At 43.7% G+C, this 26,724-nt stretch overlaps 1 long non-coding RNA gene across 2 annotated transcripts; it reads right to left on the bottom strand.

The window, feature by feature from the left end:
- Positions 1-201: 201 nt before the first annotated feature.
- LOC102387091 lies at positions 202-21,005 on the bottom strand. 2 transcript variants are annotated; one of them, XR_001357905.1, is made up of 3 exons: positions 20,904-21,005; positions 20,253-20,337; positions 202-576 (listed from the first exon to the last, which is right to left on the bottom strand). It is a non-coding gene; the product is annotated as an uncharacterized LOC102387091 (long non-coding RNA). The 2 variants fall into 2 exon arrangements; XR_001357906.2 differs by lacking the exon at positions 202-576 and adding an exon at positions 2,547-2,673.
- Between the last annotated feature and the right edge of the window lie 5,719 nt (positions 21,006-26,724).

The raw sequence follows: 26,724 nt of genomic DNA, 5'->3' as shown, positions 1-26,724 counted from the left end.
ACATGGAGAAAGGGTACTTCCTCTCTTGGTACCTTTGCAGCAGTCTAGGACAACCTGGCTATGAGAGTGCTGTCTGTTTTAATCATAGAGATGATGGAAAGTTAGAGTCTTCAGTAACACAGCTGTATTTTACACCAAATCCTTAATAAAATTAATGCCATGTATTCCAGATACTGGAAGGTTATAGACAAATGTCAAAAACAGCGAGTTAAAGGTATGGGGACTTACTGCACATCCACTACTCTGCCCATGTGAACACTTTAATAAATAGAAAATACAATCTAGATCAGGATTCCTTAGAGCAGCATAGGTTTCCTTTACCGCAGGAAAAGAGCAGCCGACACGCAGCACATCCCCCACCACTTTAAGCCATTTAATTTCTTGTTTTGTCCATATCCTAAGCATTCAATAGTGATGTTATGCTTTGTGGAGTTGACTTGAGAGTGGCAGGTATCTGAGGTATATTTAAAGTCATAGATAACAAACACAGGAACTTGCACTGCTGCAGGGATGAACTCTGGTTGATTAGTCCTCAGAAGATATGGATCCTTTCCTAGTGAGATCATGGGCTGAACACTGAAGTGTATGAGACAGAAACAGTTGGAATAAGTCAATTGATTTCTATTAGTTCTTTCGTATTAGGAATGCTATGAAATCTAAGCCAAGGTTTTTATTCCCTCCCCTTCCCTTTGCTTTCATAGTCAGATCTGTATAGCTGAGAAATGTTGTACAAAACTCATAATGAGCAAGAAATGCATTCTAGCAGGTATCAAAGGATATGGTATAATAGAAGGATGAGTCTTGAACTGGAACTGGAGATCTACCAGGATGATTCATTATCTTCGTTTTTAAATGCAACAGAGACTTTGAAGAGTAAACAGATGGAAGAGAAGGCAATCTTGCTCTTGAAGTAATGAGACTGACTCACCACTCTGTCACATCAGCATAACGAACCCATCCTGCCCCTCCCCCAGCATTTGGAAGAACAGTCATCATCGGTGCCACGTCACAGTGAACTCAGTCACTCCACTGGAAGCCAATGCAGTTAGACCAGCCTGAAACTATTGTAGTGAACTAGGCATGAATCAGACCCCAAATTTTGGTTTTGGATGATGAATTGAAATATGGGTTTCTCTGCATCCTCTGCTACCTTTGACCATTTATTGGCAAACAAAAGTAGAAGCTACAAAGTTCAAGGAAAAGTCAGTCAGTGTTTTTGGAAGGATTCACAGAAGCAAGTGGTAGTAACATATTTCAAACCAAAAACTGAGCCGAAACCATTTCTTTCATCATCAGGAAAGGCTGTCAGCCACATCGCTTTCAGCTCCACTGTGTAACCCCACAGTGCATGCTGTCTTAGTGCAACATCATGATATTAGTAGTACATCATGGATCCGCAGGAGCAGAATGCAAGGGTGCAAATATCACCACTAGGAATGAACGTGTAGAATTCCTTAAAACCACAGGCTTGATTATCTCTTGCCTTGTACTTTGTATATCTACTTACAGTGGTACAAAGCAGGTGCAAAGGACAAGACAGACTGGCACAGTTTTGCACATGTTTCGTACCTTTATAAATGAAAACACAACACACAAAGCAGTGAGGAGGCAGAGCTACCAGACTGGATCTTCAGTGTAAAGTGGCATAGCACCATTGGATTTCAGACTTGGCTCAGTATATAGAAACCACAGGGCTCCATTCCCATATTCTTCATCTAGAACATAGCTCCGTACAACAGATGGAAATATACTGGGAAAGAGAAAAAACCTCTGAAGCAACTTGCCTCCCTTCTCCACCTCATCAATGCTGAAGAATTCCAGTCCTGGTATGAAAGTGTGCCCTGTATTAGTTGGTAAGAACAGCCCAGGGAAATCTTTATGATCTGATTGACTGCAGTTATTCTGATGCAATGCAATTAAAGGAGAATAGGTAATTTAATATTAATATTGACTGTAGGAGAGTGCATCTCAGACTAAACACAAGACTACAACTTTGATTTGGCCTCAGTCTACCTTCTGTGTGCTGCAGTATTTCTATTCCTCAAGCACAGTGACTATTGTATAACATATGAGCTAGAAAGCAATTCAGTACTGAGAAAGTCATTGATCAAAGCAGGGAAAAAAGATACATGACAGCTGGGTTGAAAAGCAGAATGCAGAGTTCAGCATGTCTTGTTCTGCACTCGCATACAAGATACCACAGTTCAGTTTCCTATTGTGGCATCTCAGAAGGGTGAAGCAGCACACAGAATCAAGGTGGGAATACAGTCCCTGACCACACAGCAGCAAAATATGTTGTTCTGGACTAGCCAAGAGGGAAGAAAGAAAAATAAAATGTCAAATGTGGTGAGAAATATAAGGGTCATAAAGCAACCAAAAGGGTATGCAAGTATTGGAAGAATTCTGGCTGAGCATAACTGAAGGTTTACTTTGCTAGTAACTTTCTCCTTTCCTAAATGAAAATATCCTCTCCCAGTTTATTATTTATCTATTCACAAGGTTTAGAAATTGAGGTAATCTGAGGTCATCATTTCCATTTGCTGGATTTTAATAAAGAACGTTGTTGAAGGCAAATGAGGCCTGTACAGGTGCTGGCATGAATAGCTATATCCAACCAGGAGCTGAATTGCTTGTCAACTGGTGTTGCTTATTGTGTTCCCTCATCTAGTCTTTCTGGTTAAAGAAAAGAAAAGAAAAGAAATGAGTTGCAGTAAAAAAAAACCACAAAATACAACCACCCAAAACAAAAAAAAAACCTGAACAACGAAAGCCTTAAACTTTAGCTGTGACCTACTTTCTAGGTAATATAAGTCAGTTTATAGTAATAGATCAAATCACATCAAACCCAGACATTGCATTTAAAAGGAAATGAGCTCCCTTTTCACACTAATACTTAACATAAAAGATGGGATGCTATTGTAGTGAATGGCTTAATTTAATTTAAGCATCAGTCATCCTTATTTTATTATGGAAAAAAACCTGCTGGATAACGGCAATAGGGGCTCATTAACAATTTATTCTTTGGAAAAAAAGGATGAAATACCATTATAAGCAGCTCAGGTACTACTCTTACATAGCCAGGAACAGGATTAAAGGATTGATTACACTGCCTCTAACCATTGATACCTCAAGTCCCCTCTACAACTGCTGTGCCTGATGCGGCTGCTTCTGCAAGTAAATACACAAACGTACACACCCCAGACTGTACCAGCTTCATTTTACAACACTGTACACATTAAGAAAAATACTCTTCATTTCTTCAGTGACCAGTTCATGCTTTGACACCTGAGACCTAGCCAAATTCTTCTTAAGTATTTCATCATTTGTCCTAAAAGTGTCCACCACTTAAATATCTAAACGGAGGATTTACACCATAGCGGATTGCAGCAGTCTTAGACAACATATGCAATGCATGAAGATGCATATTCTTTGTGCATCTCAAAATGACCCACTATTAATTTAGTCAAGTAAGTCACAGCAATAGATACTTTCCAGCTCTTCTTCATATGGTTTGTTCTTGATTAATTGCTCCTGATTTACTCCATGCATGAACACACTTATTCTAGAATGCTGTATTCCTGTTTAGCTCATGTGACAGAAGAAGGGCTTCCATTTTGAAAAAGTGACCCAGTAGGCTTAATTTTCCCAGTTGCCTTATGTTGGCTTTTGTCCATAAATCAGGAAGCCATGTTTACATTGGTAGTGCCAGTGTTCAGATACCTTAGTGAGCAGGCTTAGTTTCACTGGTACCTACTGCTCCTTTTAGTGGTCCCATCATCACAGGTTCCATAGGAAATTGTGCCCTTATGAATTCCAATGTGCATGGGACTCTGACCTTTTAAATATACCAGGTTCTTCTGTTAGCATTTTGAAAATAGCTCATTTGTCTCCCTCTCCCCCTAGCCCCCAACCTTTCAAAATGTTTTAATAACCCCTGAAATGCAGGCTTTTTTTTTTTTTTTTTATTTAAAGGAAGGTATTCACTACATACATTGGAAGGACAGGGTATTCATGGCCAAGGACACTAGGGCTAATTCAACTATTACAAAAATTTCCACAAGATCTTTAATGTCCTTCACCAAAGACCGCATCCAAAGCCCTTTTAAAAGTTAAGTGGAGCCTTCCCATTGATTTTGCTGAACTTCAGATCAACTTTAAGATCTTGGTTTTCATCCAAGAAACCCTAGCACTACAAACTGCATTCAGTGCAATTTATCTACCCCACCCTGACATACGGCTGAACTGACCCTGCTAAGAAATACAGCACAGCTTCCATGTTAAACTTGGTGTATTGACCAAAACAGGAGTAATCATGAACTTCAGAGAGAGGATAGAAAGAAAACATCTTTGAAGCTTTACAGATTATTCCATACCAAAAGCAATGACATTCCAATTTTTTTATATTACAGCCACCTGAACATTTGTGGGGTTTTTTTACTGACATTTTTGAAAACAAAAACTACCACTTAGCCCCTCTCCCAGCCCCCAAATATTGAACATTTTTTAAAACAAAAACTACCACTTAGCCCCTCTCCCAGCCCCCAAATATTGATGCCTTTTCTGATTCTGACACCTTTCGATATCTTTTTTTTTTTTTAAATAGATTTTTTTAGTACAGAAAGCTTTCTAGGTAGTATCAGAACAAAAAAGCAAAACAAACAATCCCCTCTAACCCTACTAAGATTCTTTTCTTTTTTGTGAAATGAAGTCACTTTTTTTTATCATTCTATTTGCTAGAGATGCCAGTCCTTTAAAGCAATACACTGTCTGCTTCCCACATCAGATCTCTTCCTTTGTTCATTTCCATACAGCCATGTTAATCCTTCAAAAAGGATTCAGCTTCAGTGAGTGGAGAGACAAGGATTTGAATTTGATTGGCAACCAAAAAGATCTCTCTTCCCCCCACTCCCAAATGCTTCCCCCCAGGTTTCTTTCTATATCAGCTCACGACAGACTGACCCACTGGGAATGCTTATTGACACATGCAGCTCTCCAAGGCATCAACCGCACTGCACTTTTTTGTAGAAGGCAGGATTGTATTCACATTTGTAAATAAGAGGAAAATAAGCTCTCTGGTTTCACCAACATTCTCTTCCAACAAGACGGCAATATTATGCTTTGAAACATAGGTGTAAACACTTTAGTACAGGGGTGGGCAAAATATGGCCCACAGGCTGGATTCAGCCCACCAGGCTATTTTATCTGGCTCGTGGGGCCCCTAAAAATTTAGAAAATATTTATCTGCTCCTGGCTGCCTGTCAAAGATGACAGGATTCAGGGGCAGTAGGACCCAGGGAGAGCTGGCAGCAAGACACAGCAACTTAGCCCCACCCCACCCCAAGCTGTGTGTGTGTGTGTGTGTGTGTGTGTGTGTGTGTGTGTGTGTGTGTCCCACACAATCGTCTTTGTCCCCTGTGAGAGCCACAACCTGTATGGAGACCAAGAGAAAACATACTGATCTTCCACCAGTTAAACAATCTATTTTTTTTTCTTGTTGTAATAGAAGTGCCTGATTTTGCAGAAATATCAGCTGAAATCAGTGGGGGTTCCTAATCTTCAACTCTTTGGAAAGAAACCCCCCCCCCCCCCCCAAAAAAAAATCAAACCTTCTCATTTTGTCAGAGGAACAATTAAACCGTTATGAAAGCTTTGTGCATGAGGCAAAATACATACGATTCTTTTCCTTTATGCAATGTTAATACTAAAGATATTTGTCTTTCTGCAAACTCTTTTAAATTTTTTAGTCATCTCAAAACAAACCCAGCTGAACTGGCAACTCTCAGAAGTAAGAAACCAATTAGATGACCAATTAGATGACCAACTTTAAAGCCTGAGTTTTTAAACATATCCTTTACCATCTGTTTTTCTGCTAAAAGTATTACGTTAGGCATCAAAAAATTGATTATCCTCTTTTTTGACTGCTTCAAATCAATGATAGTCCTCTCTGTCTGCAGGCCCAGGACTTGCTTATAGTTTTTCTAAATAGCAATCCATCATTTTTGTTGTGGTGCCTTCAAAAGCTCCCTCAGTCAATACATGAAATTGATGTTCCAGTTAGATAGTTGAGGCCATTTTTCTGGTATGTCAGAAATAAATTTAAAGTGTCTGCATAATGACATGCAGTACATATTGGCTTGAGCCTGTGAAGAGATTAAGCAGGACTAAGCTTCCCTTCAGTCTTTGTGCTCTTCTTTTTTTTATATCTGATGTATAACTACATAGTTGTTTGGGGGGGGAGAGGGGGGGACCAGGGGTTGACAGATTTTTGAGTTCTAAATTAGAAACACTTGTAAAGTTTAAGACACATGGGTACTTTAGGAATCTCCCTTGGTCTTGTTCTGATCAGCAGAGTTTGACTTTCACATTTGAGGGCAGTAGTTAGCACTCAGTGCCACCAGAGCTAGGAACCAACATTCAAAAAGCCTAAGCCTGAATTGATTTAATCTTTGCAGGTTAGTCTAATCTGGCTAGGTGGAACTGGTTTGTAACTGCAAAGACATCCCCTCTGGACTGAAGAAATGCAGGCACATACCTGCAGTGGATCAGGCTAGAAGCCAGATGACACTAGAGCAGCCCTCCCTTCCCTTCTATAGGGCTGAGCTGAGGGGGAGAGGGGCCATGGCCAGGTCTGGGCAGATGGCGCCGATTAGGGAGGACTTCCCCTTCCCTCCTCAGTGTTCCTGACCAGCAAGGGAGCCAGCAGGGAGTTACACAGGGAGTAACAGAGCATTTAGCACCCCAAACAAAAGCCTCTCTCATTAGTTCAAGCTCTTCTGAAACAACTTTTCCCAAGGAAGGAACAGAGGGACATTATCAGCCGACCTGTTGATCACCTCCACAAAGCGCTAAGTGGACACTATCCTGTCTGCCTTTTTCCTGTCTACCTTATACAGACACCTCTCAGCCTTAGCTAGCATACCACAGGCTGGCCATATTCCATGCTGTGGGAGAGGGGGAATCTCTGGATGAGCAGGGAATGGCAGTGGGGGAGGTAGGGGGAGGTAGCCAGACCCTCCTGTGCCTGCAGTGTCTGCTGGAGCTCCAACCAGGAAGAGGGGTGGGGCCAGCTCTGCTCTGGAGCAGAAAGCAGAGCCTCACCCAGGGCTGCAAAGCATCTGGGATGCTGGGGGACTCTGGTTTAAGTTAAACCAGGAAGTGATGTAGGACAGACATTGTATAAACCAGTTTGACCCAAATCAGTTAAGCCTGATACTACATTCAACCAGGTTTATCTCAAACTGGTTTCAGCCATTTTCAAACTCATTTATGTGCACTGAACATCTGTTCTGTTACAGGTTTAAACCAGTTTCTAATCACTTAAACCGGTTTATGTGTAATGCCTGTCCCTAGCCCAGAGGGATAGTGTGCCAGACGTCATTAAGTCAAGGACTGCTGGGTGAACGTTGTGGAAGCAGGGGAGTTGGAGCAAAAAAACCTTCAAGCCATCCCCTGCAATCACCGCTTGCCTACCCAGGAAAATTGATTAGCACAGTTATTCAGGAATCAATAAACTTCTAACAAAATTTATTCCAGGATAAAAGTGAATTTACTTCACTTTGAAGGCAGAGTAATAATTCTAGAATACAGCTCTATGAAGGGAACTGTGCCATAATAGCCAAATCGTACCAGACTGGCTGCGCTGATCAGTTTACCCTTTTGCAGACAAAGCCTAAATCCAATTTTCCAAAGCCTTGAACACCTGAAAATTTGGATTTATTAGGTCTCTGGATGTTGGACACTGTAGGAAGAGATTGACTGGGGATGGATCAGGCTGGATAGACCCTGCTAATATATTCTCTCGCTTAGCATCCACTCTCTGCAACTGTGAGGAGATAGGGTACCAGGTCAGATGGACCTGTGGGCTGACCCACTATGGCAGTAGTGGCCAACCTGAACAAGAGGCCTGTGTGTGGTACGTGTCAGACGGCAGAGGAGACAGGCAGAACAGTGACAGATAGGGCAGAGAGCAGAAGCAGACCAGCAGCATGGGCAGGGGAAGGGGAGTGGTACAGGACTAATTTGTAGCATGCCTGCCAAAAATGATTGCCCCCTACTGTCATATGGCATCTCTAGTACTCTTATGTTCACCCCAGAGATCCTATTGCTTTGATTTTCAGTGAGATATGAGCTCACTAGCATCTAAGTCACTTTTGAAAAAGGACTTAAGTGCCTATGGCCCTTGAAAAATCTCTCTCCTTGCATTCATCAAGGGAAAGATACACCCATTCACGCTGAAGCAAGTAGGGAGCTGGCACATTGTAAATATAAAACAATACGGCTCTAGCACAGTTCCCAACCCTTTTTTCCACACCCCCCCCCATGTCCTGCTGCTGGGAGCTGAGTGCGGTGGCAGAGGCACACGGCATGGCTCATCTTTTCTGTGCAGCGCCGCTGACATCGCCCCCACAATCCTCATTTCGGTTGTGACCTGGGGTTGGGAATTGCTGATCTAGCAGGTCAGTCACCTTGTTTAATGCACCGGCAGAAGGTGCCTGGATCATACAGAGCCCAGCACTGTAGAAGAACCTGAATGAAGTAAAACAGAACAACACAGCAGAATAGAGAAAAGCAAAGGAGCTAAGAGGTTTGACTTGGACTGTACCACTGGCTTCTAGCCCTTACAGATGTGTTGCTGGCAACTGGCACATTTACCTTTTCATCACTACGAGTGTACATAAACGAGCTGGAAGGCTGCTTTGACTTGCTGTAATTGCAACATGCTGGAGCAGAGTCGATTAATCGAGTCTAGGGGAGCGTGGTAATTACCAAGCTTTAGCCAGCCTATCAGCATCCCATGCTTCAAAATGGCAGCAGGGGCGCTTTAACTAAAGCTTGTTCCATGAGCTTTAGATAGAGCAGCCTCCCTCCGCATCATTTTGAAATGCAGGGACGCTATGGATGACACTCCCCTCCGCCTCCCCGCTATGTGTAAAATGCCATATAGTTCTACTTTTACTCTTGTGATGCAATTCAGTAGTTTTTGCTGGGGTTCCATGCTGGATGCAGAACTGCTGAAACCATGCATTTCTCCAATAAAATAGAAAAGTATCTGAGAGGATGTTTCCTGTCATTTGAAAAAAAAAAAAAAAAAAAAAGGCTCAATTCTGCAAAAAGATACACATACAAGACACCCAAAGTCAGTGACTCTGGGCTAACTCCTGCCCCTGCAATCTCTCCTTCTGTTGAAGCACTGGCAAAAAATCTGCTTTCATTGAAGGCATAGATCCTACAGTCCAATCTTTCTGGGCATCCACCTGTATGTGCACAGGGCCCCATTAATAGCCTCGCACCCTAATGCAGTTGAATTGCAAAGCAGTGCCATGTTGGAGATATAGGATGCAGACTCTTTCAGGCAATTAATAAATGTTTGTGAACTGCTCTTTTTATCAAGTGAATGCCATCTCAGAAGATGAGCCTTAATGATTGGCAGGTGTCTATCACAGCTGCAGATCAGCTGTAGCAAGCCATGTTTAGTAGGTTGTGCCACTAAAAGCTATTCATTAAAGCAATTAACCTCATAGTTGCTGAATTCTCAAGCCTAGATATCACAATATTAAATATTAATATTGCATGATTTTGGAGTGGTACAGGGTATAAGTCACATTTTATTCCTTTTGATAGTATAAAATGTGTTGAGAAGTTAGTATCTATGCCATTCTTGGCATTTTACTGCCCCAAAAGATCCACAAGTGACAGCTACAACTTACACAGGAGAATCAGCTTATTGTAATCCATTACCATACACCACAGTTGTAGAGCATTCTAACAAAGTTGTCTACAATCAAAGTGCTCAAGGAGAAGAAGGGGAAAAAAGGGGTATAAACCTAATAAAAGAGTTTTGCTTCTTTAGCCCAAGAGGCTCATTTTCAGAGTGTGAATGACAGAAGAATTAATAGCAGCAAGTATATAACTATGTGAAGAACATGAACTGGGTCCTTTGATAGCCCTAGTTGTGGCAAAGTGAGCTCTGCGACTAGCCACAGCGCTAGTTTCCCCACTTGCCTTTGGGCATACCACCCACCTGACTCATCTGCCATGCCTTGTTCTTAATTAATTATGATGTTAATTAAGGCGGGAGGCTGCCCATTCTTGCCCAGATGCCAAGGGGTGCTATCTGCAGCTCCGATCCTCCCCTATACCACAGGATAAGCCTCAGAGATGGCATCCACAGATGTTACCCTCACCAGCCCCACACTGGGCCCCAGAATCCTCCAGTCAGGACCCCTCCAAGATCCCTCCATTCAGGCGGCCTACTTCACCCTCATTCGGGGTTGCCTAGCTCCTTGAAATTATTTTCCCTCTTGGTCGTGGTCTCCCCAGGGCCTTCGGCCACACAGGCCCTGGCCTCACCTCCAAGGCCAGTCGGAACCCCGGGCCTCCAGCTCTGGGCGTCCGTCGTGGTGGCCCCTGGCCCTTTTGACCATTCTGGTCCTGGCCCCAGCATTGACCAATTGAGGGTACTCTCAGTCAGGCCTCTGAGCCTCTTGCCCCACTCTCGCTCCTGGATTTGCCTTCTGCCCTGCTAGCAGGTGACCCACCTGGTTGTGGGAGCTGGGGTAACTCACACCATGACTGGTGTTCCAGGGTCTCATGGGGACTCTCACTCCCCTCCTGGAGCAGCAGGTCATTGTGCTCTAATCTAGCTCTTCTTCTCGACCCACACTTGGCCTCCCAGTGATGGAGGACTTACCGGGGTCAGGACTTGCCCCTCTCTCTCAGACCAAGCCCTCTTTACTTGGCCTCTGGCCCAAATTACAGCCTCAGGCATCTGAGGACCTACCTTGGCCTACTCCCTCCACAGGGGGCCACCCCCTCACTTGGGGCTTCCCTCCATGGTGGGCTCAGGTGGCCGCAGCCGTGCCTGGCCCCACTACCTCCGATGTTACCTGATCCACCCAAAGGTGAGGGCTAGGGTTAAGGCGCCCCGACCCACCTTTCACCAGGGTGATAACTGGCCTGGCATTTCCTGGGGGCTCCCACACCACTGAGAGCCCCACCAGGCCACCCACTCCTGGCAGAATGCAGTTTTTAGGTCATGCCCAGGACCAGGAGGCTCCTTACCATCCCCTACACCTCCTCCCTTACCTCCAGGATGATACATGAAGCCTTGCAGCCAGGCAATGTTGCTGCCTGGCCTGCGATATGTGAACTGCCCTGTTTATAGATCTCTGGCTGCCTATAAAATGTCCGCCACAATCAAGCACCTGCTGGCTGCTTGGCTCCACTCTTAAAGTGGCAGGCACCAACAGTGCCCTGCCACACACCTCCCCTCTTAAAATAGTTCCTGGGGGAGGTTTCCCCTGCTGCTTCTCCAAACCAGGCTCCCCTCAGAGCCTACGAGAGCCCCCAAGTGGCGAGCTACCCAAAGGTGCTTCGCCACACTAGCATATTAGCTCATCTCCTAAGTGCATTTATAAGCACACATGAAATTCAGCTGCACTTGCACTGAGAGTTTGTCAATTCAGTTAGGATAACCACAACTGCCAGTGGCACCTAAGAATGCTAAACCTTGACAAGGTCTCAGTTAACCTTCTCAAATCTGTTGCCAAGCTCAGCTGCTAATGTAGGAGGCTTCTTCCTTGATCTGCTCTTTTCCTTTTCCCTCTTGAGCCTTTATGACAGATCTCAGTTTGTCTGGGCCCTCAGAGGATTGTTTTTACCCCAGGTTAATTGATTGGCAATCAACTCCTGATAGATAACATCTTTGTAAAGGTAGATCTGCATATTCCCCCAACTACTAATTCCAGGCCACCCATATTTGAGTAGCAAAGCTACCTAGTCAAATGCCAATTAACTCAGCACCTTTATCAAGATCATTTCCTGTATTTCTTTGGCATAGAGCAACTGGCTGGGGAGGAGCGTTCAGACAGGGCTTTAAAGGGAACGATGAGACCCATATTTACCTCGGAGACCTTGGGGTTTACCTCAACCAGCTAACACATGTGGAAACTAATCTTGTCCACACAATGATTTTAATATTTGGTTGCCAAAACGTTAAAATGGACCTTTTTGTCCAAAGATGCATGTGGCCAATCAGTGTTCTTTGTCTCAAGGTAAATGAAAAGATAAGAGACTGAGATAGCCCAGCAGTCCCAAAGAAGCTTCAAAGCAGGTAGGAGCTTCCAGTAGACCCAGTGTTTCCTTTGTAGAATACCTGCACCTTGTATTCTAGTTTCTCCTATTTTTGTTCCTTTCTTCCATTGGCTTTGGAGGAGAAGGCTGGCCTCACAATTTTGTGGCAAGATATTGATTCATTTTCCACAACTCATTCCTGCAGCATATTTTGCCTCACAGCTCTTTCCATATCTTTTTACTACAAAAGGAGACCACTGGAATCAGTGCTTTCAGCAATCCTAAAAGGACCTCAGATGGAAGAGAGGGTTATATTTAAACATAAAACAGGGGGATTAAGAGCCATATCCATTTGCTATTTCATTTGCACTTTTAAGAAGCTGGATCATCCATTATTGATGCAATGCACAGTTTTTTCCCCCCATCCAAATCATACATTCCTGGATGTGCTACTTTTGTTTATTTGCTCTCTGCAGATTTTTCATTACTAGAACAGCCAGGTCCTGGTTTCTATGGTAACTGCTCAGTGGTAAATCCCGTCAAAGCACAAAAAGCAGAGGGGTTGAGGGGATCGAACGTTTTAAGAAGACAGAATACAAAGAGCAAGAGAGCATTCTGTCTTCATAAAAATGTACAAGATGTCTTGGGGTGTACACTAGGAGAGGCAAAAAAGACTTCTCAATTTTATAATGTGCAGCTCCTACTTAACTGGACAATGACATTAAGAGTTTCTCTTAAGGGTGCTCATTACCTTCTCTTTCCACACTCTTCAAGGACTCACAACTACCCCCTTTGAAAAGCTTTTCTGTATGTATTGCTGAATCAAGAATACTCAAGGTCAGATCTTTGTCTCAGTGTGTCTACATCATTGTAAATGCATGTGTAGATGCACTGCACAGCATGAAGAGTGATCCAGGCCCCATCTTCACCAGAAGGAAAAAAAAAAAAAAAAGCAGCTGTGTTCTTAGCATATATGTTAGCTAAAATTTGGTAAGATCCTATTGAGGTCAAGTGGTTATATCTTTCATCAGAGAAGTAGGTTAAGGTAAACCCAAGGTCCCCCAGAGTTTGCCTTAGCATTTGAAAATCTACTAGCTGCATTTTCTTCATGAGGTTTTCCCTAATGTGCAAACTGACATGTGGTAAAAATGCTCTACTGTAGCTGCACCTTTGTACTGGGGAAATCTTACCCTGGTCTACAATAAGGGTATGCTGCAAGTCATTTTTTACACTAGAGCCTTATGGCTGCAATTAGGATTGACATATATTCACCTACCTCAGGACTGTCCACCTTAAAGAGTGGCTGGGGGCTGCATGCCCCACAGGCCACACCAGCAGGGACCACACAATCTGGGGGCCCCCACATTGGATGCCATGCACACACATGGGTAGGCACTCCCATCACACCATTCCCTCTGCAAAGCATGTGTGGGAGCGGGCATGTTGATATGCATCAACAATTCCATTAGTTCAAAAATCTCTAATCTGGGCAAGCTCAGAGATCTGTCCCGGCAGTGCTATGCAAGTGGTGACCTACCACTTTTATGTTTTGGGGAACTGAAGTGGGGGAAAATATATCCTTTTATAACTGTAAAAAAACCCCAAACAAACAAAAAAAGCCCCCAAGGACCACCTAAAAGGAGAGGAAGGAATGGAGAGAGAGAGAGAGAGAGAGAGAGAGGATAGTCTTTCTATATATTCAGGTTGTGAATCGGGAGTCAGGAGAGCCACGTATTTTTAGCTCTACTAAAGATTTCCTGTGCAATTTTGAGTTAGCCTCTTAACTTTGGCACCCCAGTTTCCCCATGTATGAAATGAGGATGACACTTCCCAGTGGGAATGATGAAGTGGTACATCATGCCTTGCTGTAAACAGCAACAGTCCTCATTCACATGAAGTCACTGGAAACTTTGCCACTAACATCGGTGAGACTGGGATTAAACTCCATATTCAGACCAAAACAAGAAGAAACACCTCTGTAATAGGCCACTAGGCCTGGTTCTCTACCACTTCACATCACATATAGTGCAAAAATCTGCATGACAATGGTGTGAAATGTTACTGTGAGGAACTGAAGACCTGCATTCAGGTACCAGTAAAAAATATGCAAGGGAAACAGAAAGAATATTGTCATGGCAGCTAAGGAAGACGTATCTTTAATCTTCCAGGAAAGGGTAGGCAGCATTCTAATTTATACATAGGGATAGACAAGGTGACTTGATGTCTTAAATCAACTGAAGTAGCCTATGATCTCAATGAACAGATTTGTGTTCACTCGGAGACCTGAATATACAGGAAAACCAGACATCTTAATTTTTCAGATTAAGACAAAACAGAAAGAGAAAACAAGGTCCAGGCTCCCTGTACCAAGGCTCTGAGAACTCAAACCTTGCCTCCCTGCTCAGCCCAGGATCACTGGTGAGAAATAAGCTCCATCCCCTCATTTCTGCTCCCACCCTGGCACTTTAGTCAAAATAGATGGCTTTGAGGAGACCAGAGCTTGCACCCTCCTCCCCTCCCCCTAAATCCTTCCCTATTCTTCCATTTTCCCCCAATCGGAAAAAAAGGGAAAAATTGGGGAAGGAGAGAAAGTGAGAGAGAAACACAATGTGAAAAAACCCCCAATAACGCAAAATACTCAAAGCTGAGCACAGGATAAAAATATATGTTTGTGACAGAAAATGGCAAGGAATTGTCCCTTTAGAAAAATCACAGTTTCATAATCCCCTATTCTCATAACACTCTAAAAGCATGCCATTGAATGGTTTTGCTAGCTAAGAACTGCATGACTTGCCCGAGGAGCTCTTTTATATTCTATTAAGCCTTTGCCCAGGCTAGGAAAAAAGGTGCATTATCAATAATTAATTGTGATCATTACAGAGGAGGCATACACTCTGTGCTTCTGTAGGCTGAAGGCATACAGCAGGGGATCCTTATATCCTTTGATAAGCCCCTGTGGGTCATCCTCTCATCTCCTTCTATTGCAGGGGCTCTCTGCTACCCGAATTGCCAAACCCTCCCTCATGTTAGGGGTCTGTGCATTTCCCATCCCCATTGCCATTTGTCATCAGAAATTCCTTGATTCAAGGACGATCTCTACCACAGCTCATTGACGGGTCTTGAAGTGACTTAGGAGTCCAGTCCTTCAGCCACAGATCTAGTTGCAGAAATTATCTAGTTGGGGATGGAACGATCTAATTGGCAATGGCCTTGCTTTGAGCAAGGGGCTGGGCTAGATGACTTTCTGAGGTCCCTTCCAACCCTAATTGTCTAGGATTTTAAGTTGCAGGTCTTTCTGCAGGGGAGAGTAGGCTGCAGGCTGGGATTCCTCTCCTTTCCCTTCCTCTGCTCTCTCTTCTCCGTTTCAAGGGCAAGACACTACCTTGAAACGGGCTGCTGCTTAGCTGAGGTTGTGGTGCCATTAGAGTCAGTTGGCACCACCTTCTCCCAGCTCTTGATGTCAGCATCCATTTTCCTGACATACAGGTCTTCAGTGTTTCCTTGTAGCATTTCCTCTGGCCACTGTGAGATCTCAGGCTATTATTAAACTGGGAGTAGAGCACTTGTTTTGGAAATTGAGAATCAAGCATCTGCATACAATGTTCAGTCTGGCAAATTTTTGCTTGAGGATCACTGACTCAATGCTGTTAATATTAGCTTCAGCGAGGATGTTGACATTTGTGTGGCAATCTTCCCATGTGATATGGAGAGTTTTCTGGAGGCGTCATTGGTGATACTGCCATTACTCTCCATGTGAAGGACTCTCCCATTTCCCCCTTCTCCATCATGCCAGTTCCCCCTTCCCCTACACCTATTTCCCTCCCTCATTATGCTTTTCTTTCTGTCTGGAAGTTAAATCATTCAGAGAGTCAATCAATTAAACTCTGCTGAGAGGCTGGGCAGAGATGAGATGGGGTATTCTTATGCTGGAAGGTGCTAATCGGAGCCATCATGCTGTTATTGCCTCTACAAACAATAGAAGAGGGGCCTGAAACTTACTGTGCCAATTAGATTGCTAGAGTTCCTTGGGTCCCGCATTTTTCTGTCTTCCTGATTTTCCCCACCCTCAATAAGTTTCTGCTAGCTGAGGTCTTGAGCATTCCTTGCAGTGTTGGAACTGATCGGATGATTCATTCAAACACCATCACTTGATATTGCAAAAATGCAAGGAGAGGATTGGCATCAAGTAGAGGATAAAGCCTGGTTAGTTATTTGTATTTATGTAGCACAAAAGAACCCCAGTCATTGTCCATGACCCCATTGTACTAGGGGCTGTATAAACACAGAACAAGAAGAGGACTCCCTACCCCAAAGTCTTATAAAAGATAACCCAATGGTGCTATAGCTCCCAGACCAGATCCAGTCCTCAAAGTGACTGAATCCAGTCAGTGGCACAAGGGATAAGTGGCAAGCAACTTGGCCTAGCACATCTCCTTCCCTGCCCTGCGTCATGCTGCTGATACCTTACATAGGCTGGAGGTAAATTCTCTTCCTCCCCTCCCTTTGACATTGGCAGTCACCTCCCTACCCATACACTTCCTCCCCACCTCTGCCTTCAGTATTCCAAATCATTACCCACTCCAATGCCCCCTTGAGCACTGAAGTCCTGCCATGCACCATTTGAACAAGAATATGCCCACACCAGACTTGATGTAACCTTACTGGTTCACATTATTCAGTATTCATTCATTTAAATCCAAATTGTGATTCCAGGTCAAAACTGCTCCCAGGAATGGCTGGATTTTTACTAGCGAGTGAAAACAAAACAGCTGACCTTTTTAAAAGGAAAATATGCTGCATCTTGGTCTCCTTTGCCTACCTTTTTCACAACGTACAAGCACAGCAACTGACACAGTTATCAGAACAACTGGAGTAGGAGCAGCCTTGCTTTGTGTACTAATGAACCTCAGTACTGTTCAGCAGCAGCCAGATTTTGCCTTTACTGCAAGTCCTAATGGCATCCCTATTGTACTGAGACACAGAGAGAGAGAGAGAGAGAGAGAGAGAGAGAGAGGGTAGCTGTGGGGTTCAATTGGGGCATGTCCAAACAGAGGTATAACCGACTGCCTGAGCACCCTGGGCACAGAGCAGTGCTATTGGCTGTGCTCCCAGCAATGTGAATGCAACAGGGCTTGCAGTACAGCTGCTTCTATTTTTTGTGGTCATCCTCTCCTCCCCCCTCGTTATGCTACTTTAAAACAGTGCTGTGAAACAAGGCAAATTAGCCCATGCAGAGCCCCATACTGCTGTAACTAGACTGCTTCCAATACTTGCCTGAGGACATTCAGTGACAGGTTGGGTAATTCTACGCTACACTGAAGGCTGCATTGTAGACATACATTCAGAGTATCTTGAGCCATTGGACAGAGCTGTGATCAAATGTAAACCCTTTTAATGTTTGGTAACAATTGCCAGCAGAGCTGTGGGGACAGCAATTTCTGCAAGCAGGCAAAATAAATTATTCTAGTGATCCAGAAATCTCACCTGCTGTGCGCTGCCTGGTTTTGTCTTAAAAAAAAAAAAAAAAAAAAAAAAAAGACAAACAAAAAAACCAAAAACTCCTGGACTTATGCGCTTTATCTATATACATTTCTTAGCTGTTACTGGAGTAACTAGCTGCTTCTTTGTTACAGCTATTATTAGTATGAATGGTGGTATCACAAATAAATTATTGTATCAAAGCCTGCCACACACATTAAAACAATAATTGCTTCGCATCATAGAAGGAAGCTTTCCCTCATCAAACTGAGTGCTGATATTTAACATATTTATTAAATGGAGATACCCGACCAGCAGTCTTCAACTGAATATAAAATTCAGATCATATCCATCCCTTTGAAGCCATTAAAAGGATCACCATTTTGATGCCAAAGACAGCTGCAGTTGAATTTTTCATCGTCTCACCTTTCCCTCATTAGCCTACAGTTATATACTGGTGGAAAAGTCCATTCTGCCAGGAGATGGAATAGTTTCTGATACACATGGATCAGTTTAAAATCCTGATTCTGGCTCTCCAATCTCAGACCTGTTGAAAGTAATAACCCCATCTCTTCTATTTATCACCACCACAGAAACTGCTTTACAATTCCCTCTAGACTTACTGAGCTATATATTTATCTGCCTGCTTGCTTGGTTCATAAAAATTCTGTCTGCCTCTACAGCTCTATGGAAAATAAAGTCTGTTTTCCAAGTTAGCATTTCAGACAGCTTAAGCCAAGGCATGGTGAGTTCGTTATGTGCTGCCATAGTACCTGTTACTCTGTGTCTCAACGGTAGTTCATGTACTTCTTTCCCTGACATCTGTTTACGTTCATTAGCAGCCGGCCTTTTTCTCTCTTTAGTTGAATAACTAATGGCCCATCCTCTGCACACAGCCTTTATCCTTCATCATTTTGCAGACTGTTGAACACAAAGGAGTCCAATCTCATTATGTTTACTATTTCTAGAGTTTTCATGGCATTGGAGAGACTAGTTCAGGGTCTGTAGGTGTGGTTTGGTTAAGTATCCATATTTCCTCCTTGGCTCGATTAGTGGGAAGTTCAGCTACCTTAACTTGCACCTGGTGTGGGTCTTACAAATATTTTTCACCTTCATTTTAATGATGATTTAAATAGTAAATTGTTCACTCTGAAAATGGAATTATTTCTGCACCAAATAAGTCTACTACAGGCAACAAAAGGTGCAACATCATGTCCCGAGCATGACATATCACCACCATGACATGTAAGAATTATGCCTCTCTCTGCCCTTTTCCATGTAGTTACCCAGTTAGCCTTCACAGGTGACATTGCTAATAGAAATTCCATTTTGGACCCACTGTCTTGAGTTTGGCTACCAACTCTGGATATCTGACCTCTAGATAATGATCTGAAACTATCAGCCCAGCTACTTAGGCCTATGAAAAGTCAGCCTATGGTAATAGGTGCTTATGGACCTAAACTGGGTTCATGTTTGAGGCAGAAGCAAGACACACTGGAAATAATTGCTGGTCTCAAGATCTCTAGCCTATTTATAGCAGTATAATTGTATCCATTTCATCTTTTCATTCTGAAACTCAAAATCACATTAATTCTTTATCATGCCAAAATTCTCTCTTCTGAGAATCACTAAAGCAAACAAATAAACCACAATTAACCCCCTGCTAATTATGTTAATTATATTATACTTCTGAAATATTAACAAGTATGCTCTCTATTTAGACCTGTCTGCCTAAGGCAGCTTCCCATATTATATTAGACTTCATATTTCTCACTGCAGGCAAATTGTTGATCAGATTAGGTAGCAGGACAAACAAAACCTGCACACAATAAGAACTGCCAGAAAAACAGGATAAAAATGACAAGAGACCAATCCCCAGGAATGTGTCAGAAAAGTTCACTATAAGAAAAATGGGTATGGGCATCATAGACTAACATGTTTGTAAATTGTCACAGTGTTCATCTATTATGCCCATTACTGCCACACCTAGATCTGTTTATCTAGTTAGTTAGACTATCAGCCCTCTGGGTAAAGACTCTGTGAAAGTGTATAGTAGGCAGCATATAGGGAACCTTATCATGACTCAGGCCCCTCGCTTCTACTGGAATACAAACACTAAGTAATGTATCATTTTCTGTAAGCAACATTTTTTTTATTCCCATATGAAGTCCCTTAATGTTGCCCAAGAAGTTGAAGAGGTAAACAAGAATCAGCGCCTTGGGTGTTAAAACAAGTGATGGATATTTGAAAAAACAGACAAACAAAAAAAGGAAAAAGTCACAGAATCAGGAATTATGTGATGAACACCGCCCCCCCCAAATATAGCCTTAAGCATTCTTTGTCCAACAAATACTGAGAAAAGTCTGACGCATACCCACAGCATTCATTTAAACAGAAGTATGAACAATGTTATATTGAACACCCTAAACCAATGTACTTGATAAAGAGTTCAGAGATAAATAAGTTATGTTTTGAGGTTTACAACCTTCATTTAAATCATCTTTATCAACCACCCAGAAACAAAAACATCTCCTACAAGAATCTGATCACACCAACCTTTCAGGGACAATGGTTTAGGAACAGTCTGACCCAACACTTGGACAGTGCCAGAGTGAAGAAATACAAACACACCTTCAAAGTGACAAAGATGAAACATTGCACGCCATAGAAAACATCCTCTCAACTCTCATATACATACTCACAGTCTACCTCTTTCTGCTTCATTCCTCACCCACCAAGTCTCTCTCTCTTTTTTCTTTATTCCTTCTCATATTTGAAGGCCACCTGCTGGAACAGTGAATTTAGAATGTGATTTAATCCAAAGCTCATGGAAGTTATATTCCACAAGACAAAAGAAACTACTCAAGTTCTGTGAAACTTCTCCCTAACATGGAACACGCATTCACTTAGAAATCACGGACCCTGCTAAATGTAATTATTTTTCCCTAGAGGTATTAGAAATGGGACGGGGTTTCAAAATAAGTATGGTTTTTAATGTATTTAATTATTTCTACCTGCAGCATGCCTGATAAAAGATGCAGCTACTAAATAAGAAGTAGTGATTAACTGAGTGGCTTTTTAAACTAAGCTATGCAGCATGTAAAATTAGACAGGCTCTATATTTATTAAAGTTCACTAGTATACCCAAAGAACTATAATATGTGATGCATGTAATGAAGCCATGATAAGATTTACATTTTAGCCAAAAAGTCTTGAAACAGCTGATATCTACAGCAATACCTTTTAGATGGAAGATGAATCCTCCGTCACCATATAAGCTCTATCTAAACAAGTATGGACAGATGAAACCGATACATCGAATTAAAAAAAAAAAAGGAGGGGGAATTTCTTACCCATGAATGCATATCAGCTGATCTGTTGGGTGTAGCTGCTGTCTCCTGAAGTGGAAGCAACAACATGGTGAATTTCCCTTTGAATGAAACAGCTGCTAGATTCCACTTACTGCAGAAAAAAGCAGACACATGAAACGGGTACAATGAATCAGCTCAATACACTACTCATTTTAAACCAGTAGGATTTTTTCCGTCTAAGGATAGCCAAAAGATATTAAGAGCCTGCATCTATGTTGAGATAAACCTCTCTCTCTCTCACAGTACTGTCTGTCAGCAACATCCATCCGCAGGACCCTTTATAACACATTGCACACAAAGCTAGGGCTTTTTTTTTTTTTTTTTTTATATATATACACTTAATTTAGTATTTGTAACAAGTGTTGAATCTGACTACTTCTGAAACTGAAGCCATCTATTTGTCCTCACAAATGCAGCACACCCAATATTAGCAACAGCTCACTGTCTGCATCAATCCACTGTTGTTTTTAGATATTACCCTTGGCATGAGTTAAACACTTAAAATCTGAGCATTTGCATGTTAAAGCACAAGAAATTGTGCTTAGTGCACTCCGATCACCTTTAAGTTACACCTCTTCGGGCAAGGAATATCTCAGGCTGCTGTTAAGCACCTTGTGTTGTGCTAATATCAGTCTACTTGACAGGGCCAATAGAAACAAATTGCAGTCCTCCAGCATCCCAGGATACACCGTTCACAGCACCTCCATCCCAACACACATGTGGAAGATCTATTCTCCTGAACTCTACTGTCTGGAAAGATGGAAAGCCAAAGAGCCAGACAGCTGCAGGAGAGCCGGTGAACTGAGCAGCCACTGCAGAGCCACAGGAGATCCCCAACAAGTCAGCAGCCACCAGATGGCTACAGGAGAGTCAGGCAGCCATAGGAGAGCAAGAGAGCACCAGCAAGCCACTGGGCAGACTTGGCAGATCTTAGCAAAGGCCCTACTCACCTGCAAGCTGGACTTGTGCGTGCAAGAGATCGTGGGTGCGTCTCCAGGGGACCAGTTTACTCATGGGTAAGTTACTTGTAGACTCCTGACCAGAACCATTTAGTTGCATGTGCAGGGAAGCAGGAGCAGATGTGTTGCCTGTGGCAGCAAGCGGCTTCCACTTCCTGGGGCCCCCTCAGTGGGCCCCTGCTACCACCAGGGGGGGAGCTCCAGGCTCCCCATAGGTGCTAGCCCAGGGACTAGCAGGGAACACTGGACTGGGACATTATACCCTGCCCCCATGGGCTGCCTACTGCTGGGGCAGGGACAATGTCCCCCTGCCCTGGCAGCAGGGAGCTCCTGGTCTTGGCTCCCCGATCAGGGCCAGGGGACATGCAAAGAGCTGCAAGGGAAGGGCAGGTCCCAGCCCCCTGCCCCAGTTGGCCAGTGGGGCAGCTAGCAGCTAGCTCACCTACTGCCTGATTGGGGCAGGGGGCTGGGACCTACCTCACCCCTGCAACTCTTTCCAAGCCCTGTGCCTCAATCACCTGATTGGGTCACAGAGCTGGGACCTGGCCCTGACCGAGACAGTTTTCAGCCCCTACTCTGCATGTGGGGTGAAGGCTGGGAACCTGTTCCCCACCCAGCTCTGAGTATGGAACTCAGTATGGGTGAGCCAGGAACAAGCTCCCCAGCCTGTTCTCCACCCAGCTCTGAATTCATAGAGCTGGGTGGGGAACAGGATCCCCAGCCCCACCACCAGCTCTGCACCAGTGCTGGGAGACCATTATCCCCAAGTATCACCCAGCACTGGCCCTGTGGTATGGGGCTGGTGCTGGGAGATAAGGGTCTCCCAGCCTCTGCTCCCTAATCATGATCTTGGAGCCAGGGGCTTGGAGCTCCCTGCTGCCAGGGTAGGGGGACATAGTCCCTGCCCAAGATCCGGTGGTGAAGCCCATCCCGGCAGTAGACAGCTCCTGGGGGGCAGGAAGCAATCTTCTGCACCCTGGTGGATGGCTGACTGGGATCAGATTTTCTCCTGGTCAGAAGTCTACACGAGCACTACTGTGCCATTACTAATAGAAAGTAATATTGCTACTTGCATTTGCCACCTCTCTGGGTAACCTGTTCTAGTGTTTTACTACCCTCCTAGTGAGAAAATTCTTCCTAATATCTAACCTAAACTTCCCTTGCTGCAAGTAGAAAGTGTTGCTCCTTGTTCTGTCATCTGCCACCACTAAGAACAGTCTAGCTCCATCCTCTTTAGAACCCCTCTTCAGGTAGTTGAAGGCTACTAAATCCCCTCTCCATCTTCTTTAGACTAAATAAGCCCAGTTCCCTCAGTCTTTCCTCATTAGTCATGTGCCCCAGCCCCCATCACCATTTTCACTGCCCTCTGCTGGACTCTCTCCAATTTGTCCACATCCTTTCTGTAGTGTGGGGCCCAAAACTGAGCACCATACTCCAGATCTGGCCTCACCGATGTGGAATAATCACCTCCCTTGACCTCGTGGCAACATACCTACAATGCAGCCCAGTATGCTGTTAGCCTTCTTGGCAACAATGGCACACTGCTGGCTCATATTCAGCTTATTGTCCACTGTAACCCCCAGGTCCTTTTCTGCAGAGCAGCTGCCCAGTCAGTTAGCCCCCAGTCTGTACTGGTACATGGGATTGTTCCATCCTAAGTGCAGGACTTTGCACTTGTCCTTGTTGAACCTCATGAGATTCCTTTGGGCCCAATCCTCCAATTTGTCTAGGTCACTCTGAAGGCTAGCTCTACCCTCCAGTGTATCTACTGTTCCATCTCGGTGTCATCTGCAAACTTGCTGAGGGTGCACTCTATGCCATCTTCCAGGTTGTTGATGACAACAGTGGACAAAACTGGCCCCAGGACTGACCCCTAGGACACTCAACTTGATACTGGTTGCCAAGTAGATATTGAGCCATTGATTACTACCCTCTGAGCCCGATGCTCCATTGAGTTTTCTATCCACCTTACAGTCCATGCATCCAGCCCATACTTCCTTAGCTTGCCTGTGAGAAAGTTGTGGGAGTCTGTTCAATGAAACAAGTGTGTCCAGCATTGGCGATGCGCAGGGGGTGCACGTGCACCTGCAGAGATTGGCAGTGCACCCCCTGAAAGAAGCGCCACCAGTGCTGCTGGTGGCACCTGCAGGCAGTTGCCGCTTGTCATCTCCCTCCCACCACTGCCACTGCTGCAGCCACCTGTGGGAGCTCCCCGCTCACCACTGCCATGCCCTGCTGCCACCACCTCTGCCTGCAGGCAGTCGCTGTGCCCCCCCAGCCTCCGGGGGCATACATCGTTCATAGTGTCCAGTCCTTTTTCCTCCACTTCTTCTCCAATCTCTTCCTTGTCCTGATTGATGTGAAATTTCACTGCATGCAGCCTCAGCTTCAGGTACTGTCAGTGAAAGCCAACCCCTCAAAAACCCAGACGTTTCTTAGTTTCCATATACAGGTTTTAATAATTGCTAACAGTGCCCTTAATACCGTTTCCTCAGGCCCCTTTGATATGAGCCTGTACAGTACCATTTCTTGTGTTAAGGACTGGCTTATTTTTGTGACACTCAAATGATGCACCTACACACAACCTTTGCATATATACAGTCCTCATATACATGTCCCACCATTTTTTATCTCTGCACATCTCCCTTGGACACACTGCTCTTCTTGCCAAGCTCTATCTATGTCTCACCTATCTCACCAGCATGACATTTCATATGATCAGGCATCCTAGATTAGCATGCTCCCCTTTCTCTTGTGCATCAACCACCTCCCCCACACCTTTTTCCACTTATCCATTTCTAAGGTCCTTCACTGATGCCATCCTGTCTCTCTCTCATAATTTTTGTTAGCCTCTTGTGACCTTTCAGGACCTCCAGCCCCATCACTCCTGTTTTGTACATCCTTATAAAACTTTCCATTCTTATGTAATGAATGGAAAGCTGCCATGGCTTCTTCCATAAGCCCCCTCATATATTCCCCATCTTTTCACGATCATACCTGTCAAAAATTGACTAAAGCATGCCATTTTACCTACTCCCTCTGTAGCTGCTTTACACATTACACTTATCTGGTTTGTGTAAATGAACAACCTTATGTCCAGCATTCTCCATCTCTTTCTTTATACAGTTCTGTTCTAGCTAGTTTCTCTTTTCACTTTCCAAAAGAACATGCGTATTTCCCTTTGTACTTTTGCCAACTGCTGCCTTGATGATAGAAACACATTTGCAATAGCACTGCCTTAACTATTGCCACTTTTACAGCAAAGGAGCAGCGTCCTTCCTGTCCACAAAAATAATACTTGTCATTCCCTCACTGTCACCTTTTCCTGACTGCTTTATAGATCAATGTGCGTTTCTGTTCTCCATTTGTAAAATTAGGTTAAATCCTCACTGATGAAGTGCGTCTTGCATTCAAAAGCACGTCAAACTTTATTCCAACTATGCAGCTGGTCCAACAAAAGACATCATCCAGAAAAATCCTTGCCCCTCACACAGTTCCTGACTATCATGGCTACAACATCACTCCAAGACTGTTAAATCAAAGGGTTAGTGTGAGGATAAACACATTAAAGGACTCTAAGGAGCACAGATATAATGATAACAGGGCCATGAGTACCCTCTAGCAAATAGGTAGCTGGGAAGCCACTTTATTTCCTCAGAAAAAATTAACTCACATAATTACATTGTAAATACATCCATCTGTTTCCCAAATCCTCAGCATTGCCATAATTTTTTTAGATGAATGCAATTTTCATTACTGTTAAGCACTGATAGCCTGTGTAATATTATCTTGGCATTTTTTTCTCTTTGCATAAACCCCAAAATGTATGCTTTAAATGAAGGTGAAATCTAACAAGAATCACTATAGAGCAAGAGATAATTATTCTACAGTACTGAAGAGCCAAATACTTAATGTGCAGTGAAACTTTGGAACAATGCACCTGGGTGTGAATATTTCCATAAGTAGACAATTTAAATGATGAAACATCCATGAGGTTGACCATTAGCAATATCCAGGTAATTTATGCGAGCATGTATAAGGTTATTAAAAAAGATGCTGTAGATTTACAAATTATTTTAGTTATATGTTAACCTTACATGCAAGGCTGAAGCTGGAACCATAGGGAAATTAGAAATTTAAACTGACTCTTCATAAAAAGGGTCATGGGAACAATGTCGTGAGGCATGATGTTTTTCTTTGCCTGCATATCCTCAAGATTTGTTAATATTCAAATGCCAGCATGTTTCAGAACTTAAAAAAAGCCAAACAAACAGACACACATGCGCGCGTATATACATCATCACTCTATTATAATAAGAGACTTAGTTTGTCCATAACACTTTTGGCCAACTGCGCATGTGCTGCTGAGGGCGGGCAGCAATTGGCTGCATGGGCCTGGGCTGCACCAGCTCAACTTTGTGCTGCTGCCGTAGCGGTGAACACGCCCCAGCCACCCAAGCAGCAGGGCTTCCCCCAGCCTCCCTGCCTGAGGGTAAAGGGGTGGGTGAGGGTCTTGGTGGTGGCTGTTGTTGGGGCTGGGCAGCAGGGAAGGAAGGAAGGACTTTTGACTTTTAACAACTTTATTTCACAAAAGATCAGGTACAGAAAGCAAAAAACCATCAAACCACACCAAAGAGAAACCATTCCAGGACATTCAGAACATCACCCCGTGACAAACACCTTCGCAGTAATACACATCATGTCTAACATGCTATATATAGCCCTCGAGAAACGAACAATTCCACCCTTCCCTGTCCCATAGTACACGTACAAAAACCTTCAACTTCTCACCCCGAGAAAATAAACAAAAGCAGCCTGGTGAGGGCCCAGGGCACGGCACAAGC

Source organism: Alligator sinensis, unplaced genomic scaffold, assembly GCF_000455745.1.
Source record: "Alligator sinensis unplaced genomic scaffold, ASM45574v1 scaffold579_1, whole genome shotgun sequence".
Classification (NCBI taxonomy): domain Eukaryota; kingdom Metazoa; phylum Chordata; order Crocodylia; family Alligatoridae; genus Alligator; species Alligator sinensis.
The sequence above is the reverse complement of the archived record's forward strand: the minus strand, read 5'-3'. Positions and strand labels throughout refer to the sequence as shown.